Source organism: Grammomys surdaster, unplaced genomic scaffold (genome assembly GCF_004785775.1).
Source record: "Grammomys surdaster isolate TR1022 unplaced genomic scaffold, NIH_TR_1.0 126660, whole genome shotgun sequence".
In the NCBI taxonomy this organism is placed as follows: domain Eukaryota; kingdom Metazoa; phylum Chordata; class Mammalia; order Rodentia; family Muridae; genus Grammomys; species Grammomys surdaster.
Window position 1 is genome coordinate 3207050 of NW_021621449.1, and position 6137 is coordinate 3213186.

The 6137-nt window shown below is 39.5% G+C and overlaps 1 pseudogene; it reads right to left on the reverse strand.

Moving 5' to 3' along the window:
- Window positions 1-4600: 4600 nt before the first annotated feature.
- LOC114615372 lies at window positions 4601-5480 on the reverse strand (annotated as a pseudogene).
- Window positions 5481-6137: the final 657 nt, after the last annotated feature.

The window sequence follows — 6137 nt, forward strand, 5'->3', positions numbered from 1 at the left end:
GAGAGAGAGAGAGAGAGAGAGAGAGAGAGAGAGAGAGAGAGAGAGAGAGAGAGAGAATGAGAATGCTTATGTTCTTTTGGTTTTGCTGGTATGGGTTTATTTATTCCCTGTGCTAAGAAAGCACAGGAAATAAATAATAGATAGAGAAATAAATAATACATAATAAAAATAAATAAATAAAAATTAATAATAAATAAAATTTTCTTCTAACACCTTCTGTAGGGCTAAATTTTTGCATAGATATTGTTTAAATTTGACTTTATCATGGGATATCTTGTTTTCTCCATCTATGATGTTTGAAAGTTTTGCTATGAGTCAGGCTGACTCTGTGATCTTTTAGAGTCTGCAGAACATTTGTCCAGGCCCTTCTGGCTTTTAGAGTCTTCATCAGGAAGTCATCTGTAATTCTAATAGTTCTGCCTTTATATGTTACATGGCCTTTTTCACTTGCAGCTTTTACTATTCCCCCTGCCCCCAACCATGTGTTAAATGTTTGATTATTTTGTGGCAAGGGGACTTTCTTTTCTGGTCCAATCTATTTTGTGTTCTTTATCCATTTTTGGTTAGGAATTTTTTTGGTATGATTTTGTTGAAGATATTTTCTGGAATTTTTCTCCTTGTTCTATTTCTATTATTCTTAGGTTTGGTATTTTCATAGTTTTCCAGATTTCCTGAATGTTTTGTGTCAGTAATTTTTTCAGATTTAACATTTTGAAAATTTCTTCTGTTGTAGCTTTAACACCTGTGAGTCTCTCTTCCATTTCTTGTATTCTGTTGGTGATGGTTGTGTCTGTTCCTGTTTTTTTATCTTGATTTTCCATTTCCAAAATTTGTGTTTTCTTTATTGTTTCTAATACCTTTCTCAGGTCTTGAATGGTTTTATTCATTTTCTTTAACTGTTTCTTTTTTTCTTAGCTTTCATGTCTTTCTTTAGGACATTTATTTGTTTTCCTCTAACTTTTTGTTTGTCTTTCTCTTGACTTTTGGCTTCTTTATCAAAGATCAAGTATCCATAACTGTGTGATTTTATTTCTGGGACTTCAATTCTATTATGTTGTTCAACCTGTTTGTCTCTGTACCAATACTATGTAGTTTTTATCACTATTGTATTGTAGTACAGCTTGAGGTCAGGGATGGTGATTTCCCCAGAGGTTCTTTTATTGTTAAGAATTACTTTTACTATCCTGGTTTTTTTTTGTTTTTCCATATGAAATTGAGAATTGCTCTTTTCATGTCTGTGATGAATTATGTTGGAATTTTGATGAGAATTATGTTGAATCTGTAGATTGCTTTTAGTAGGATGGCCATTTCCATTATGTCAATCTTACTAATCCATGAGCATGGGAGATCTTTCCATATTCTGAGGTCTTCTTTGATTTCTTTCTTGAGAAACTTGAAGTTCTTGTCATGCAATGTTGGGAAAATGTGGGTCCCACATCTGTTCTTCCACTGAGTTAGGGCTGCTTGGGGGAAGCAGAGGCATGGGAAGTTTGACTGCACTCATCCCACGAGTACTGGGTGGGCATAGGGCTATGGGAAGCCATGGGACCCCGTTCTGGGGGTAGAAAGCGTAGTCTGAGGTCCTTGGGACAGCTGGAGCTGGCTAAAAGGCCCAAAAGGTGGCTGTGGACTGACTGGTTCACAGCCTCTTGTGCACCCAGATGTCGCCAGAAGCCACGGAAGAGCTGAGAACAAAGTGGGGATCACGGGCTGGATTGTGCAGTGGCCAAAGGGTAGAGGAGAAGAGCACTCTGGCTGGATTCCACAGAGATAGTCCTTGGCTTGTCCCAGAGGTCAGCTTGGTTGGGTTGGTGGTCACCATGACTAGAGATGCAGAGAAGTCTTCTGCGGGAGATTAGATGGCAGCTCTGAAGGTGAAGACCTTCTCCATGGCTCCCCACATTAGATCCCAATGAAAGAGAAACAGTCCATGGTTTTAAGGCTTTTATTGTCATGGAGAAGAGTAGATGAGTAAAAACACTACCCTAGTTTCTCAGGGTGGGCCTGAGGTTTGCAGGGGGAAGAGTCTGGGAGGAAAACTTAATTGGCTAAGCCCTTCTGGCCTTTAGGTACCTCATTAATATGGAGATCTGTCTTGAAGCTCTGTGGCCTGTAGTCACACCCTCTATCTGTAGAGGGGCTAGTAGGGTCGTTGCCCTTATGTGACTGAAAGACACAAATCTATAGAGGACTGTGGCCTCTTGTCAGGAGCCTAGAGTCTGGGGGTGTGGCAAAATGTTTGCCTTCCCTTAGGATCACCTGTGTCCCACCTGGGGCCCTTAGGATTACCTGGGATCTCCAGTGGTTTCTAGCCTGTGGTCGACCATAAACCAGGCTGCCTTTCATGGTCCAACAATACAGATCTTTCTTTGTTTGGATAAAGCTACTCTAAGATATTTTATATTATTTGTGACCATTGTGAAGGGTGTTATTTCTGTATTTTCTTTCTCAGCCTGTTTATCATTTGTATAAAGGAAGGCTACTGATCTGTTTGAGTTAATTTTATATCCAGCCACTTTGCTGAAGTTGTTTATCAGCTGTAGGAGTTCTCTGGTAGATTTTTTGGGGTCACTTATGTATACTATTGTTGGACTCTAAGATCCAAACCAGGAGACGCGCTTCCCCAGAAGCACTCATAAACAGTGGATTTGATGCAATAACATGAGGTTTATTGATAACCGGTGCACTGGGGTTACCTCACACTCAGGGAAGAGGAACCCCGAACCAAGGCTGAGAGCAGTTTTTATACAGAGTTCAGTTTTTTACAGAGGGCAGTTTCATCTCTTAAACAATAACACAAAGGCTGACCTCAACAACCGTTCCCAGGCCTGGTCTCTAGGTGACTCAGATTTGCACATTATCTTTATTACAATGAGTACTAGCTAAGTGGCTTCTGTTTGTCCAAATTTATTATGTTAAGAGCCCAGCTTCCTGATTACCTCTCATCTTGGGCCCTTCCCCTGGAATGTGTCTGCATGTTCTGGGCCTTCCCCACCCACAGGTGGGTTCCCTTCCCTGTGGTCTGAGGAATGTTAACCAGCCTTTCCCTCCTCTGAATGTTGATCCAGCAGGTGTCCTCTGACTAAGGAACATGCTCCTCCCTGAATGTGTCTTGGGACAGTGGGATTCTTTCAATTTTAAGTTTAAAGTGAGACCTGAAATTCCTACATTACCCCCCCCCCCTTTTTACACTATCATCTACAAATAGTGATACCTTGACGTCTTCTTTGCCAGTATACATCTCCTTGATCTCCTTTGTTGTCTTATTCCTCTAGCTAGAACTTGGAGTACTATGTTGAATAGATATGGGGAGAATGGGTGCCCTTGTCTTTTCCTTGGTTTAGTGGGTTAACTATCTCTCCATTTAATTTGATATTGGCTGTTGGTTTGCTGTATATTGCTTTTATTATGTTTAGTTATGGGCCTTGAACTTCTGATCTCTCCAATACTTTTTAACATGAAGGTGTGTTGTATTTTGTCAAACGTTTTTTCAGCATCTAATGAGATGATCATATGATTTTTTCTTTGAATTTGTTTTATGTAGTAGATTATATTAATGGATTTTCATATATTGAACCAACCTTGCATCCCTAGGATGAAACCTAGTTGATCATGGTGAATGATTGTTTTGATATGTTCTTGGATTTGGTTTGTGAGAATTTTTTTGGGTATTTTGCATCAATATTCATAAGTGAAGTTGGTCTGAAGTTCTCGTTCTTTGTTGGGTCTTTCTTTGTGTGGTTTATGTATCAGAGTAATTTTGGCTTCATAGAATGAGGTAGTGTTCCTTCCATTTTGTGGAATAGTTTGAGAAATGTTGGTATTAGCTCTTCTTTGAAGGTCTGGTAGAATTCTACACTAAAGCCATCTGGCCCTGGGCTTTTTTTTTGGTTTGGGAGGTTTTTAATGACTTCTATTTCCTTAGGAGATACAGGCCTGTTTAGGTAGTTTACCTCTCTTGATTTAACTTTGGTACATTGTATCTGTCTAAAAAAATCATTCACTTCATCTAGATTTTCCAGTTTTGTTGAGTATAAGCTTTTGTAGTAGGATCTGATTTTTTTTTTGAATTTCCTCAGTTTCTGTTGTCATATCTCCCTTTTCATTTATGATTTTGTTTTCTTTCTTCTCCTTCTTTTTTTTTTTTAAAGATTTACTTATTTATTTTATGTATATGACTACACTGTAGCTGTCTTCAGACATATCAGAAGAGGGCATCAGATCTCATCACAGATGGTTGTGAGCCACATGTGGTTGCTGGGATTTGAACTCAGGACCTCTGGAAGAGCAGTCAGTGCTCTTAACTGCTGAGCCATCTCTCCAGCCCCATTTATAATTTTGTTAATTTGGATACTGTCTCTGTGCCCTTTAGTTAGTTTGGCTAAGGGTTTGTCTATCTTGTTGATTTTCTCAAAGAGCCAGCTTTTGGTTTTGTTGATTCTTTGTATTGTTCTCTTTGTTTCTATTTGGTTGATTTTGGCTCTGAGTTTGACTATTTCCTGCCTTCTACTGCTCTTGAATGTGTTTGCTTCTTTTTGTTCTAGCGTTTTCAGTTTTGCTGTTAAGTGTAAGATCTCTCCAATTTCTTTTCTTTTCTTTCTTTCTTTCTTTTTTTTTTGCCAAGCTGTGACTGTTTATTAACTGACCAGATTACAAAAATACCACAGGCAACACCTTAGTTCATCCGTCTAATAAGCCTGTTGATCTGGTCTTCCCTGTTGCCAGCGTCTCCACCTTCTACAAAGTGAGTTGTCTTCCTCTTCATTCCACCTCGGGGAGAAGATAATTTGAAGGGCCACAGGAAGTTATTTTGCTTCCTTGAAGCGTTTCCCAACTGTATAGATCTCATGAATTAGATCCTCCATGCAGATGATGCCAAATTTACCAAGAGACCGAGCAATCAAGGAATTATCCGGCAAGGCAATCCGCTTCTTATTGATTTTGCCATAGCCTCGCTTGTAGATGAGCTCATTTACTGACTTCAGGTTGGGGTACCCCCATGCAATGTACAGTTCCACAATCCTCAGCGTGTTAATGGAAGCCTTGTTGAGCTTAACAAAGGTGTCATTGAAGATCTGTTGAAGGCAAAGAAGCTGCAGTACTTTTGGGCTTACTCCATTGATGCCTCGGATTCTGATGACAAACGCCAATTTTGGTTCTGCAGGCACATAGAAGTTCCCAGCTTTCCTTGCCATCCTGGCCATCCTAATCTCAGTCCGGTACATCTGCCTGTACTCCTTTTGATAGTGCTTTGCCTTCTCATAGATGAGCTTCCTCCTTGCCTTTTGGAGTATCTTCAGGGCAAACGTCTTCCTCAGATGCTTCACCTTCAACTTTGCGAAATTCCTTCGCTTTTTCTTAAGGGTTTCTGGCATAGGCGGAACTTTTTTCTTAAGAGTTTTTGGCACGGCAGGAACCTTTTTCTTAAGGGTTTCTGGAACACTAGCAACCTTCTTTTTCTTCTCTGGAACAGCCTCCATGGTTCCAGCTGGAAAAGGAGAGCTTTTTCCCAATTTTTTTTATGAGGGCATTTAGTGCTATGAATTTCCCTCTTAGCATTGCTTTCATTTTGTCCCATAAATTTGGGTATGGCGTGTTATCATTTTCATTGTATTCCAGGAAGTGTTTAATTTCTTTCTTTATTTCTTCCCTGACAAAGTTATCATTGAGAGTTGTTCAGTTTCCACAAGTATATGGGTTTTCTGTTGTTTTTGTTGTTATTGAAGTCTAGCCTTAGTCCGTGGTGATCTGATAGGAAGCATGAGATTATTTTAGTCTTCTTGTAGAGGTTGAGGCTTGTTTTCTGATCAATTATCTGGTCAGTTTTGGGGAAGGTACCATGAGGTGCTGAGAAGAAGGTGTATTCTTTTGTTTTAGGGTGAAATTTTCTGAATATGTCTGTTAAATCCATTTGGCTCATAGCCTCTACTAGTTTTACTGTGTCTCTGTTAAGTTTCTGTTTCAATGACCTGTCTATTGGTGAGAGTGTGGTGTTGAAGTCTCCCACTATTATTGTGTGGGCTTCAATGTGTGTTTTGAGTTTTAGGAAAGTTTCTTTTATGAATGTGGGTGTCCTTGCATTAGGGGCATAGATCTTCAGAATTGAGACATTCTCTTGTTAGATTTTTCCTTTGTTG